Source organism: Pseudopipra pipra, chromosome 22, assembly GCF_036250125.1.
Source record: "Pseudopipra pipra isolate bDixPip1 chromosome 22, bDixPip1.hap1, whole genome shotgun sequence".
NCBI lineage: Eukaryota > Metazoa > Chordata > Aves > Passeriformes > Pipridae > Pseudopipra > Pseudopipra pipra.
The window spans coordinates 2,579,704-2,594,268 of record NC_087570.1 but is presented as its reverse complement, the minus strand read 5'-3'; positions in this window follow the sequence as shown (position 1 = coordinate 2,594,268).

The following is a 14,565-nucleotide window of genomic DNA, read 5'->3' as shown; positions in this document are numbered from 1 at the left end:
CAAATGAAAGAAAAAAATAAAGATTTTATATATATATAAAAATATATAAATATATATTTATTTATAAATATAATATATATTTATTTATATATAAATATATATATATATAAATATTTTATATATATTTGGTACTGGTTGAACTTTTCCTGCTAAAAATCCTCTTATTGCAGATGCAACACTTGGATTTCAATCCCCAAAAATTCCACAAATGAAAGAAAAAAATAAAGATTTTTTATATATATGTATATATTAATATTTTAAAGGCTGGGGTGGTTTTATGATCCCACCTGTGTGGAAAACAACAGCAAAAACCCCATTAATTAAAATATATTTCTATTTTCCCCAAACAAACCTGTGTGTGACCAATGACAGATTATGAAGGTGATTTCCAGCCATCCAGAAACCTTTCTGTGGGACAGGAGGGAGTGGAAATTCAACCTTTAAATGAAATTAAATTCTTCACTGAGCAAAGCACGAAGCACTTTGGGAACAACTGTAAATGGAATATTTACCATTAAAATGAAAGCTCTTTCTTAGTGATACATTGGGCTTTTTATTTATTTCTTTAAATAACATTTCCTGCTCGGTTTTGAGCTTTTTTTCCTCCAATACTTTGCATTTTTAATGTCACGAACACCTGACCCTGCCCATCCCAATTCCACATTTTTACTGAGACAAAGTCAGAAAAAATGGGATTTTCAGACCAAAAACTTGTCTCATCTAGGTAAAAAAAATCGTTTTAAAATTAAACATTAATAAGTGGCATCAGGTTTGGTTCTGGTTTGAATAAAAAGAATAAAATAATGATAAATATCATTATAATTATAAATATTTATTATAAAATAATAAAAAATATTTGCACTGTAACATCTGCTCAGATAATTTCCAGCAGTTTAAACAGCACCAGTGGAGGTGGTTTAAGCTCTTTAAAATGTGTGTGATCCCATTAATGTCAATAATTATTAATTTCAATAATTATTAATTTCAATAAATTATTAATTCCAATAAAATATTACTTTCAATAAATTAATTGTTAATTAATTATCAATTTATGGCATTAATTTCAATAAATTATTAGTTATTAATTTCAATAAATTATTGTCCCTGGCACATAATGAATGGAATGAATAATGAATAAATAAAATAAATTGAAGAAATAAAATAAATAGAATAAATTAAAAAATAGAGTAAAATATAAGAAATAGAATGAAGAGAATAAAAGAAATAAAATAATGGAATAAAATTAAATAAATTGAGTAAAAATAAATGGAATGAATAGAATGAATAAATAAAATAAATTGAAGAAATAAAAGAAATAGAATAAATTAAAAAATAGAATAAAAAATAGAATAAATAGAATAAATGAAATAAAATAAAATAATAGAATAAATAGAATAAAAGAAATTGAGTAAATGGAATAAGTAAAATAAATTGACTAAAATAAATTGAATAAATGGAATGAATAAATAAAATAAATTGAGGAAATTAAAAAAATCGAGTAAAATAAAAGAAATAGAATAAATAGAATAAAATAAAATAAGTTGAGTAAAATAAAATAAATTGGGTAAAATAAATGGAAGAAATAAAATAAATAGAATAAATTAAAAAATAGAATAAAAGAAATAGAATAAAAGAAATAGAATAAAATAATAGAATAAATAGAATAAAAAAATAAATCGAGTAAAATAAATGGAAGAAATAAAATAAATTGAGTAAAATGAATGAATAGAATGAATAAATAAAATAAAAGAAATAAGATAAATAGAATAAATTAAAAAATAGAATAAAATATAAGAAGTAGAATAAAATAATAGTATAAATAGAATAAAAATGAATAAAATGAAATAAATAAATCGACTAAAATAAATGGAATAAATAAAATTAATAAATAAAATAGAGGAAATAAATAGAATAAATTTAAAAAATAGAATAAAATAAGAGAAATAGAATAAATAGAATAAAAGAAAAGAAATAGAATAAAAGAAAAAGAATAAAATAATAGAATAAATAGAATAAAATAAAATTTTCCTGTTGCCGTGCCCTCTAAAATTCCGTCACTAGATGTCACTGCCCGCCTTTTATAGAGTTTTCCAATTCCCGAATGGAATTAGGAAGGAATTGTTACGATATTGCTGCGTGGAATTAATGATTGATAACCAACCAACCCCAACCCCCCCATCCTTTTAATTTTTTGGGGTTTTCCATCAGCTCAAAATACAATTCGAGTGATCTGAGGGGAGAAATTTCCTTTCCTGAAGGGAAACCTTCCCCTGAAAGCTCCAAAGAATTCGGAATTCCAAGAAAAAAAATCTGTGTCCGAGTCCTGCTTGAACTTGGGGGTGGATTAAAAACCATGGAGAAATGAAACTTAGTCATTTATATTAAAATATGGAATATTTATATTAAAATAGGAGATATTTATATTAAAATATGGAATGTTTATATTAAAATATGGAATATTTATATTAAATAGGAAATATTTATATTAAAATGTGGAATATTTATATTGAAATATGGAATATTTCTATTAAAATATGGAATATTTCTATTAAAATATGAAATATTTCTATTAAAATATGGAATATTTATATTGAAATATGGAATATTTCTATTAAAATATAAAATTATTCCCACACTGAGGGACTCCAGGAGGGAGGGACTCGCTTTTTTCCTGGTGTAGGGAATTAATTACTCCTCGTCTTTAATTAAAAGATTCACCTGAAATGCTGGAATTTGGGGAGTGCTAAAGAATTCGGGGAAAAAAACAGGGTTAGGGGATGAGTCACCAATAATCATGGGGAATAAATATTCGGTTTAAATTAAATTTCTCAATCTTTATTGCTTGTTTGTTTGTTTATTTATTTATTTAATTTTTTATTTATTTATTTATTTATTTATTTATCTATCTATTTATTTATTTATTTATTTATCTATCTATTTATCTATCTATTTATTTATTTATTTATTTATTTATTTATTTATTTATTTATTTATTTATTTATTTATTTATTACCCTCTTCCTCTTCTTTTTTTTTTATTATCAGTTTCAACAAAAACATGGGAAAAACGTGGAAAAATCCAGACACTGATCCATGTTTTGCTGAAATCCCAGGAATGCAGGAGCCCACCTTGCCCTGGCTTTCCTCACCATTCCCAAGCCCTGATTATAAATAAATATATATAAATATATATTTATATATATATATAATATATATATATATATATAAATAATATATTTATATTTATATATATTTATATATTTATATATATATATATATATATATATATATAAAATCTTTTTTTTTTTCTTTCATTTGTGGAATTTTGGGGATTGAAATCCAAGTGCTGCATCTCCAGTAAGAGGATTTTAAGTAGGAAAAGTTCAACCAGTACCAAATATATATATAATATTTATATATTTTATATATATATATATAAAATCTTTATTTTTTTTTCATTTGTGGAATTTTGGGGATTGAAATCCAAGTGCTGCATCTGCCAATAAAAGGATGTTTAGCAGGAAAAGTTAAACCAGTACCAAATAGATATATATATATATATATATATATATAATATTTTATATATATAAATATATATTTATATATTTATATGTATTATATATATATATAAAATCTTTATTTTTTTTTCATTTGTGGAATTTTTGGGATTGAAATCCAAGTGCTGCATCTGCAATAAAAGGATTTTTAGTAGGGAAAGTTAAACCAGTACCAAATATATATATATATATATATATATATATATATATAATCTTTATTTTTTCTTTCATTTGTGGGGAGACCTCCCAAACCATGAGCCCTGAGCCGTAAACGTGCTGTGCATCCATTATTCCCACAGAACCGAGTGGGAGCAGCCCTGAAAATTAAATAACAGCCCCTCCACGCCTCAGTCTCTCCCTCAGTGCAGCGACAACAACACCAGCACCGCCAAGCTGAGCTCTCAAAGGCTTTGGGACCCATGGCTGGATTTAGGGAATAAATTTGTAAAAAAAGTCCAATCTGGCTCCTGAAAAGCTCCATCAAAGCCCAAGCCCGGAGCTGGAAGGTTTCTGAGGACAGGGAGAAGGGTAAGAAAACAATAAGCAAGATCTAATTTCTTAGGAGTACCGGGAGGAGATAATTGAGGGCTCCAGTGGCTGCAGATAAGATCAGGCTCAGTTGCTATTTTCAGCCAGGCTCAGACAGCAGGGCTGGAGTCCCCGAAATAAATCCCCAAACCTGAGACAAACGAAACTCGGGGAGCTGCAGGGTCCCAAAGATTTCCTGCTGCTTCAATATTCCAAGTGGCTGGAATCAGCCAGCAGGGAGGAGGTTCCCAGCCCTGTTGTCCTGAGCACTGGGGTCACTAAAGAGGAGAGAGGAAGGGCTGAGATGAAAATGAGGAACATGGAAGGGTAAAATGACCTTGCTTTTAATTCCAGCTGTGCCAAGAGGAGCTTTTTCCTCGTTAGAGGAGCAGCAGCTCTGCTCCATTTCCTTTGGGAAAAGGGGCAGGGCCCCACCAGAGCCATGGGCAGCCCAGGGAGTGCTGTGGGAGCCTCTGGAAGTGGGAAATGCTGGGGGAATTCAGTGGTTCCAAACCTCAAACCTCACCTGGGTGAAACCAGATAAGCCTGGATAAGAAATTTGGGGGGGATTTCCCAAGCTGGGAGAAGTTGGGAAGGAGCCAGAGCCAGGCTCTCCATGGCAGGAGGACAAGGGGCAATGGGCACATTGACAGGAGAGGGGTTGGAACTGGATTCAAAGGCATTTTTTTCCCCATGGGAACAGTCCAACAGTTGTTGGATCACCTTGACTGGAGAGGTTGTGCAGTCCCCAGCCCTGGAGGTTTCCCAACCCTGAGGAACCTGCTGTGCTCCCACTGGGAGCAGGAGGTTGGAGCAGGCACCTCCAGAGGTCTCTTCCAAGGTTAATTATCCCAGGATTGACAGCAGGGATCAGGCACGTGCAGGGATCAGCCCCAGCCCGGGCACGTGGCCCACGGGAGTTCCATCAGCAGGCAGGGGAATGTTTGGGAATCATCCCATCCCACCCAATCCATGTGGATCTGCTCACTCCCTACCTCTGACAGCTTGTTTATCCAAAAACATTTGGCTCTCTGATGCCTTCCAGATGAGAAGAGAGATCAAAGGCCCTCATTTCCTTCCCTCCCACTGCATTCCCATTCCATGTCCTCCCCGAGCAGGGATTGCTCCGTGGGATTTGAGGGATTGCTCCGTGGGGTTTGAAGGACCCCGAGCAGAAGGACAGGCCCAGGCCCAGGAGCAGGTTGGAAGTGGGTTGGGAATGGCCAGAGGCTGAGTTTGCAGCAGCTGGGAGGAGGATTCTGCAGATCCAAGGGAAATGCAGCCTCAGCAGCATCACTGAGCAGGTACAAAGTGCTCGGAAGGGTCTGTCCCTGCAGGGTGGGAAGGGCCAGGACGGTTCTTCCCCCAACACTGGGAGCTGCTCCTGCTTGGTTCAGACACTAAATGGGGCTCCCATCCCCAGAGAACTCCCCCTCCACTCCCAGGATCTCTGCTCAGGAGGTTTGTGGATGTTGGGAAAAGGCTGCCAGAGCTCCAGGAGCGTTTGGACAACGCTCTGAGGGACAGGGTGGGATTGTTGGGGTGCCCTGGGTGCTCCTGGTGGTTCCAACTCAGGATATTCCATGGAATCACCCCAAATGTGTTCTCCCTTTCTTCCCCTGCCCCAGAACAACGTGGGATTCCCTGATTTCTCCCCCAGCCCCTGCCGTGCAATCAGGGTGTTTATTCCAGCACTTCCCTTCCCACTGAGCTTCCCATTTCATCCCAGACTTCAACCACTGATTTCCCTTGGCTTTTGTCAGGGAAATGGGCTGGAACAGCCCCTCATAAACAACTGGATCAGGAACACTCTAGCTTTAGTTACAAGACAGTTATGATATTTATTTCTTTTTTACTGTCATTTTTTAACTCTTTAAATCCAACACCTTTCCACAGCTGGGCTGTCCCCCTCTCTGGCAAGAAACCGGAGGTAAAGAAGACAAAAAAATAAAGATAGAAGTGGGATTAAATCATCATTTAGTAACCACTGAACCTTGGGAGTCACCCTGCATGGCACAGGCAGTGGGAGCTTGGAGGATCCTGCCCAGGGGAGAGGGAAGGAATGGGAGGAATTTTTTTTACTCTCCCCCTTTTTGTTTTTTTTTGGGCAAATCTAGAACAATCTGTGGGTACAAACCTGGTTTAGGGGGGGAGCTGCAGTGCCCAGGTGGTTCCTGGCTGGACTTGGTGACCTTAGAGAGCTTTTCCAACCTTAATTATCCCGTGGTGGCACAGCTTTGGCAGGGACTGGAGCCCACAAACACATCCCATTTATTAGCAAATTATTTCTTGTACTCCCTTATTAGCAAATTTTTTCTTATATCCCCTTTATTAGCAAATTATTTCTTAAATCCCCTTTATTAATGAATGATTTCTTATGTCCCCTTTATTAGCAAATTATTTTTATATGCCCTTTGTTAGCAAATTATTTCTTATGTCCCCTTTATTAGCAAATTATTTCTTATATCCCCTTTTTTAACAAATTATTTCTTATACTCCCTTTTTAGCAAATGATTTCTTATATTACCTTTATTAGCAAACTATTTCTTATATCCCCTTTATTAGCAAATGATTTCTTATATTACCTTTATTAGCAAACTATTTCTTATATCCCCTTTATTAGCAAATTATTTCTTATATCCCCTTTATCAGCAAATTATTTCTTACACTACCTTTGTCAGCAAATTATTTCTTACACCCCCTTTCTCAGCAAAGTATTTCTTATATTTCCTTTCTTAGTAAATTACTTCTTATCCCCCCTTTCTCAGCACATCATTTCTCATCCAAGCTCCCCCTGGGCTGGGCACTGCCAGCCTTGGAAAATCAATTTTTTGCCCAGCAAAACACAGAGGGAGCAAAAGGCTCTTCAGGAGATGCTGCAGGGTTTGTAATCTGGATTTCCAGAGGTGCTGTGACTCCTGGAAATGCAGATAATCGACCCTGCAGCATCTCCTGCCTCTTCCTCCGGATCCCCCCGGGGCGGTTCCTTGTCCCTGGGGAATGTTGGCAGGCAAACAGTTGTCAAGAACCGGGAATTGCACTAATTGGGATATTTAATCCCCGGGGGCAATTGCCCTGGTGCTGAAACCCTCGTGCCCTGGCTACAAAAGGCCCCAGTGTGAGGAGCACAGTGGGGTTTTTCATGCCAGCTGCTGCTCGGGGTGGTGGCTCCAGCCTGGCTGAAATGGGTGATTAGAGAATTAAACCAACAAAAGGCGACGTCCCAGCCCAACCCAACCCACCGAGGGAGGGCTGGGACCTTCTTCAGGGAGCAGGGAATCACATCCCAGGAGAGGGATGTGCCAAAGGCCCCTGGAAATGTGGGAAACCTCCCAAGCAGGAGGAAAAGAAGAAGCGTTTGCTCCCTCCATGGGCTGGGCAAAAACTGGATTGGGCAAGGCTGGAAGTGCCCAGCCCAGGGGGGGCTGTGAGGGGAAATGATGGGCTAAGAAAGGGGGATAAGAAGCAATTTGCTAAGAAAGGGGGGGTAAGAAATAATTTGCTAATAAGGGGATATAAGGAAAAGTTTAATAATAAGGGAGCATAAGAAATAATTTGCCAAGAAAGGGGATGTAAGAAATAATTTGCTGATAAAGGGGGTATAAGAAATAATTTGCTAACAAAGGGGATATAAAAAATAATTTGCTAATAAAGGGAATATAAGGAAAAGTTTGATAATAAGGGAGCATAAGAAATAATTTGTTAATAAGGGAGTATAAGAAATAATTTGCTAAGAAAGGGGATATAAGAAATAATTTGCTAACAAAGGTAATATAAGAAATCATTTGCCAATAAAGGGGGTATAAGAAATAATTTGCTAAGAAAGGGGATGTAAGAAATAAGCCCCTCCCAGGACCTTGTGCCCTGCACTGAGCAGCAAATTCCTCCCAAATATTGCTGTAACTCCTCCCAGCACAGATCTCCCGGGTTTCCTGGACAGTTTTCCACCCTTTTTTTCTGCCATCTGGTGTCCAGAGCCCAAAAGCAGCTGTTCCCACTGATCAGAGCCCTCCAGATGCTCACCAGCCTCAGGATGTTTGTCTTACACAACTCCAAGAGCCAAAAATCCAAGGATGTCACCGAGGGAAATCCCAGCTGTGTGCTCTCCCAGGGATTGAGACCTAACCCAGCTGGAAAGAGCCCTGTGGGGCATTTGGGAAGCTTCTTATCCTCTCCAAGATCTCCAGGTGCTCTGATAACATTAATCAAGGCTCACAAGCACATCTGGAAGGCCAGGGAGGGTTTCTCCTGCCTCAGCTACAGAAGGAAACCCCGAGGCTTTGCAAAGGGAATTGAGCCTTGAATGTCCTGATATATTATTAATGCAATAACTAAAATATTGGGGTCTCATGGCTTGATTTTTGAAAGGTCCCAAGCCTTGATTTTTGAAGGGTCCCAAGCCTTGATTTTTGGAAGGATCCCAAGCCTTGATTTTTGAAGTGTCCCAAGCTTTGATTTTTGAAGGATCCCAAGCCTTGATTTTTGAAAGGTCCCAAGCCTTGATTTTTGAAGGGTTGTAGGAACGAGACAAGTCCATTGTGAGGCCAGGAAAGCACATGAGGAACCCAAGCTTGGATTTCTCCCTTTCAAGCAAATTCTAATCTCATTCTAAAGACTCCCAAGAAGCATTTTCCTGTGGAGCAGCCTCACATCCCCACTGTGCCGTGGCTCTGGCCCCTTTTCCAGCCAAGGAAGAGCTGTTTGCAGACAGAAGGAGAAAGGAAGTGAAAGCTTGACCTGCATTCCCAAAGAACTATCCCAGGGAAATCCCTGGTGCACAATCCAACCCCAGTTTCTCCCAGAGATGGTGAAGTTGCAGTGGGACCACCAAGCATGTCCTGCCAGGAGATGAAGGCCCCAAACTCCTGGGAGAGGTTGTTGCTTTTTTTTTTTTAAATTTAATTTTATTTTACTTTTATTTTATTTTTTATTTTTTATTTTTATTTTATTTTTTTTATTTTTTATTTTTTATTTTATTTATTTTATTTTTTATTTTTTATTTTTTAATTTTATTTTTTAATTTTATTTTTATTTTATTTATTTTATTTTTTATTATTTTATTTTATTTTTTATTTTATTTTTTAATTTTATTATTTTATTTTATTAGTTTTTATTTTTTTATTTTATTTATTTTATTTTTTATTTTTTATTTTTTTTATTTTTTTTAATTTTATTTTATTTTTTTATTTTTATTTTATTTTATTTTTTATTTTTTTAATTTTATTTTTTATTTTATTTTTTTAATTTTATTTTTTAATTTTAATTTTATTTTATTTATTTTATTTTTTAATTTTATTTTTTATTTCATTTTTTATTTTATTTTTTATTTCATTTTTTATTTCATTTTTTATTATTATTTTATTTTATTTATTTTTTTATTATTTTATTATTTTATTTTATTTTATTTTATTTTATTTTATTTTATTTTATTTTATTTTATTTTATTTTATTTTATTTTATTTTTTTAAAATCTGACTCAACTTCATCCATCTTTGTCATTCTCATTGTAACCCAGATGATCTAAAAATTGCCCAGGCCTCCAAGTGTTTACTTTGGAAACAATAGGGAAGGACTGGCCCTCAGTCACATGCAGCCCAAGACTTTCTTCTTCAGCATAATTAGAGTTCCTTCCATGGCTAATTAAATTCTGCAGTGAATGAAAACCAATTTCCTGCAATGAAGATCATCTTGATTCACTTTGGGCCAAGCCAGGCTGATGTGCTGCTCCCACTCTGGCTCCATTTCTAAAATCTTCTTATCCCCCCATGACAACACAGGGAAATGGTCTGTGCTGGGCTCTGCACAGGAACTGGGTCCAGTTTATTCCTTTTCTCTGCTTTAGATGATTTTACAGCCTTTTCATGTCTCCATTCACCTCTTTTTTTCCAAGCAGAACACTCACAGTCTAACCTCCAGCACAACTTTAATTCATTGTGGACAATTCTGACTGTGCTGCACAGGTTTTTTTGGGTTTGGTTTTTAGGACCAAACCTCTCGTCTTAGTTTTTGAAAACATTTCACTTGCAAACTGAGGGCTGATTATTCCCAAGTCTTTGCTAAAATGGCACTAAGCAGGTGGGCTGGTTTGCCCTCTGTGTCAGGCCAGTGCAGAACAGAAATTCTGTGTTAGAAACGGGCTGGACATGAGCTCACTTTGCACTGCCTGAATTAATTCCTGCTGCTTGCTCAGCGACCTGGGAGCTGTTACGTGTGAAGCTGCAGGGCCACCGTGTCAATTAACCTCATTATGCCATGAAATATTGGGGAATTTGTCAGTGAAAGGCTGATTTCATGGGTGGCCTGGTGCTGCCAAGGGCTCAGGTTGTGTGTCTGCTCCAGGCAGGGTCAGACAGGCTGGAAAGAGGGAGGAAAGAGCAGCTCCAACCTGCAGCACCTCATCTGAGCAGCTCCACAGGTGCTGCAGCGACAACTCCAGGCCCCTTCTTGCAGCTCAAACACCAGATTTGAGTCTCAGGTGTTGTTTCAGTTGCATCTTCCACATAAAATTTGTCAGCTGAGATGCTCAGGAGCCCCCTGGAGCAGGGAGGTGGCAGCAGATGACCCCGCTGGGGGCCCTTCCACCCATCCCATGTCCCTGCTGATCCCTCCCTCCACCACCCCACACACAGCTGGGCTGCTCTAAACCTCAGCAAACCCTTCTGGGGGAAATATTTCCCAAGGCAGGGCTGATGTGAGGCTTCATTTTCCCCGGGTCACCCTCTCTCCTCTCTTACCCTGCCACCCTGCACGGCCTCCCTGCCTCCCAGGCAGTGTGTGTTGATCTTTCTGAGCTCCTCAGAGAGCGGGTTCTGAAGGACCTGCAGGCTGCCAAGAACAACGGGAGGGACAGGAAAGCACAGTCTGCCGGGGCTGGACGTGCCACCCATGGCGTGGGGAGAGGAGCCAGGGGAGGTGGGGACAGCTGGAGGCTCTGCAGGGACTCAGAGCAGCTCAGGATTGCCCTGGGAACGTGTCCTTGGCCTCTTCCATTTAACAAAATTACCTGTTTCCAGCTCTGTCTCCTCGGGCTGTGACCACAGCAGGCTCAGCAACCTGCTCCCCTCCTGGGACAGGTCAGCAGGGTGTTATCCCATCACAGAACATCATTCCGTGCCTTGGGTGCACTCCTCGTGCTGGACAGGGATTGAGCACAAGGACTGAATGGAATTAGTCTCTCTGAAGGCCAAAATTCCCATTCCAAGAGGGTGCAGAGCCTTTGAAAGCAATGGGTTCAGCCCTGCTGAGCCCTCTGTCATCCAGCACAGGAGCAGCAGGACGACCTTGGAGCTCATCCCTTCCCTGCAACTCCCCATCCATGGGGATGCAGTGAGGTGGGAAACTCTTCTCCTGGGTTTGTACACCAAGATCCACTTGCCAGAATCATGGAATGGTTTGGGTTGGAAGGGACACTGAAGATCTTCCAGTTCCACCCCCTGCCACAGGCAGGGACACCTCCCACTATCCCAGGTTTCTCCAACCTGGCCTTGGACACTTCCAGGGGTGGGGCAGCCACAGCTTCTCAGGGAAACCTGTGCCAGGGCCTCCCCACCCTCCCAGGGAAGGATTTCCTCTGGATTTCTACCCTAAATTTCCTCTTCTGCTTCCCTGGGTTTGCTGTAAGACCTTCCCAGCAGAAGCTCTGGAAATGTCCTTTCCTAAGGGATTTACCAGCTGGAATGAAAGGAGAAATATTAGATATGTTGCAGGAAGCCTTTTAGCTTTCTGGTTTAGTTTTGCAGCCACAGCCCAGGTCAAAGAGCCTCCAGGTGTTGGGGGAGTTGCTCCAAACCCCAAGTTCTGAACACTTCACAATCTTCTTGGGGTGTCCTGTGCAGGGCCAGGAGCTGGATTGGATGATCCTTGTGGGTCTCCCTTCCAGCTCGAGGTGTCCTGGGATTCCTCTGTCTGGGATTTGTTTGTCTGCAAATGGTCTGGAAAAATAAAAAAATAAAATAAAAAAATAAAAATAATAAATAAATAAATAAATACATAAATAAAAGACCTGCCCTTCTCTCGAGCTCAGATTAATTTTTTTGGGAAGTATCAATCACCTGGAAGTGAGTGCCAGGGGGTGGATCCAAGAGTGATAAAAGCAGATAGATCTGGGCCTCAAAGGCTTTTCTTTATAGAAGAGCCAGTGCTGGCCCAGGCAGCTCCTTTCTGGCAATGCCCAGACCTTCCCAAAGGATTTAACTCCCTTTTCCACAGCCAGAAAGGCTTTGGACAGGTGCTTAAGAGCTGGGCAGGAATCATTCAAACCTCCCTTGCAAAAGAGCTGCTTTTTAATTAAAGTGCTGGCTTTTATAAATAAAGTTATATAAATAAAGTTACATAAATAAAGTTATATAAATAAAGTTTTGCTCATAAATATGTATTTTACATATATAAATATACGCTTAGATAAATAAATAGAAATTTTATTTATAGCTATATAAAGTAATATTTATGAAAAATCCCGTTTTATAAATAAAGCTGGGCTTGATCTGAAGGGGCTTTTCCAAGCTGTCCCTCTGGAGCTCAGGGATGAATCCTCCCAGTACCAAACTGGGGAAACTGGTTTAATACTGGGAAAAGACGACCTGGCAGGAGGCAGAGGAGGAGCTTTGATGCCTTTGAGCTTGGGGGTGAAGCTGGAGAGATTCCCCCCCAGGTTTGCAGGGATGCTGCTGGGACAAACTGGGAGGGGAGGCACGTGCAGCAGCCAAGCTGCTTCCAAAAACCCCAATTAATTGCCAGAGCTGTGCTGGCAGGGACCCAAAAACCGTGGGGGGGAGGTGAGGTGCTGGCACAGACTCTGTTTGCTTCCCAAATCTCCCGGTGGGATGAGGGAGGTGACGGTGGAGAGATGGGGAAGTGATTGAGGGCAGACAGAACCTGCCCTCGTCACTCACCCAGCGTGTCTGCTTTGCACTGGACCCACATGAACCACATGGATCTTGTAGACTTTTAAATATATTTGCTCAAAGAGTAATTAGTGAGCACTGCATCTACACAAAAATAGGGACTCAACGAGGTGAAAGGATCTGGGTATAAGGCAGAAGGGAGCGTTTTACAGAGTAAAATAAATGATTTGCAAAATACATAATTTTTTTAAATAGAGAATTTTTGGCAATACAACTGCTGTTAGTTCCTCCCATATATATCATGAAGTCTGTGACCAGTAACACAGCTTTGGCCAGCAGCACTAGCCTGGGCTGTAATTAGCTTCTGGATTTTTATTGTTCTTGCCATAATTTAAACTAAATCTGTAGGACCAAGTAGATAAATTAAAAAAAAAACGCTGAAAATGAGACGTGTCACTCACCTCCCAGGGCCTCTCTCTCCGCCAAGAGATTGATGAGGAAGAGATTTTGGAACAGACTCTCGTCCCCAAGGCCTCACCTGAGGGCACTCATGGAAAAGTCAAACCCAAAAGGAGCAGGGCTGGGCTTTTTTTTTCCCCCCCTCAGAGAAGTTGAGCCAGACCCATCAGCCAGGGTGGACATTCCTGCCCTCAGCTGCAGGAGGAATTCTTGGCTGGGAGGGTGGGGAGACCCTGGCACAGGTTGTGCTGTGGCTGCCCCATCCCTGGGAGTGCCCAAGGCCAGGTTGGAGCAACCTGGGATAGGGGAAGGTGTCCCTGCCCATCCAGAGGGTTGGACTCCCTGGCTTTGAAGGTCCCTTCCAACCCAAACCATTCCACCATTCTGGTTCCCAAGGCCAGTTTGGAGCAACCTGGATTAGGGGAAGGTGTCCTTGCCCATCCAGAGGGTTGGACTCCCTGACTTTGAAGGTCCCTTCCAACCCAAACCATTCCACCACTCTGTGATTCCCAAGGCAGAGCTTCTTTTGATTCCCAAGGCAGAGCTTCTTTTGCACACTTACTCCAAGGATTTCTCCCAAAATTCCCAACGGGAGGGAAACCTGAGCAGAGTGATGGAGCAGGTTGTGTTTGCTCCTGCAGGGAGGCACTGCCAGACCACACAGCTCTGCTCTGCAGGTGGGGGGTTCCTATAAAACAGAGACAATTTAGGGTTTGTTTCTTTGCTCCATAAATACAGCACATGTGTGGTCTGGGCACGAACAGCCCAGCCTGGGCTTCCCTATCCCAAACCCCTTCCCAAGGATTTTAAGGCCATGCCATCAGTGTGTTCGTGTGGGCAGGGCACACTGGATTTTTCATAAATAGAACTTTATAGTTATAAATTCCACGGGGAATGGCAGCAGGGCCTCTCTCCCGACGGGAATGATGCCCAGCCTCTCTCCCCTGGCACTGCCAGCCTGGGTTTGGTGCCAGGGGGCAGCTGAACTGGCAGAGCTGGCTTGGGGACGTGGTGGTGCCAACCCCTTGTCCTGGCAGCTCGTCCTGCCTGCTGGGTGGTGGGAATGATTAAACACAGCTCGGGATTCATTCCAGGGTATTGGCTGGGTTCCCTTGGGACAGACCTTCTGCTCCAGCCACCAGCCAGCTCCAAGAGGTCCATGTGAAGATCCAAGGTGCC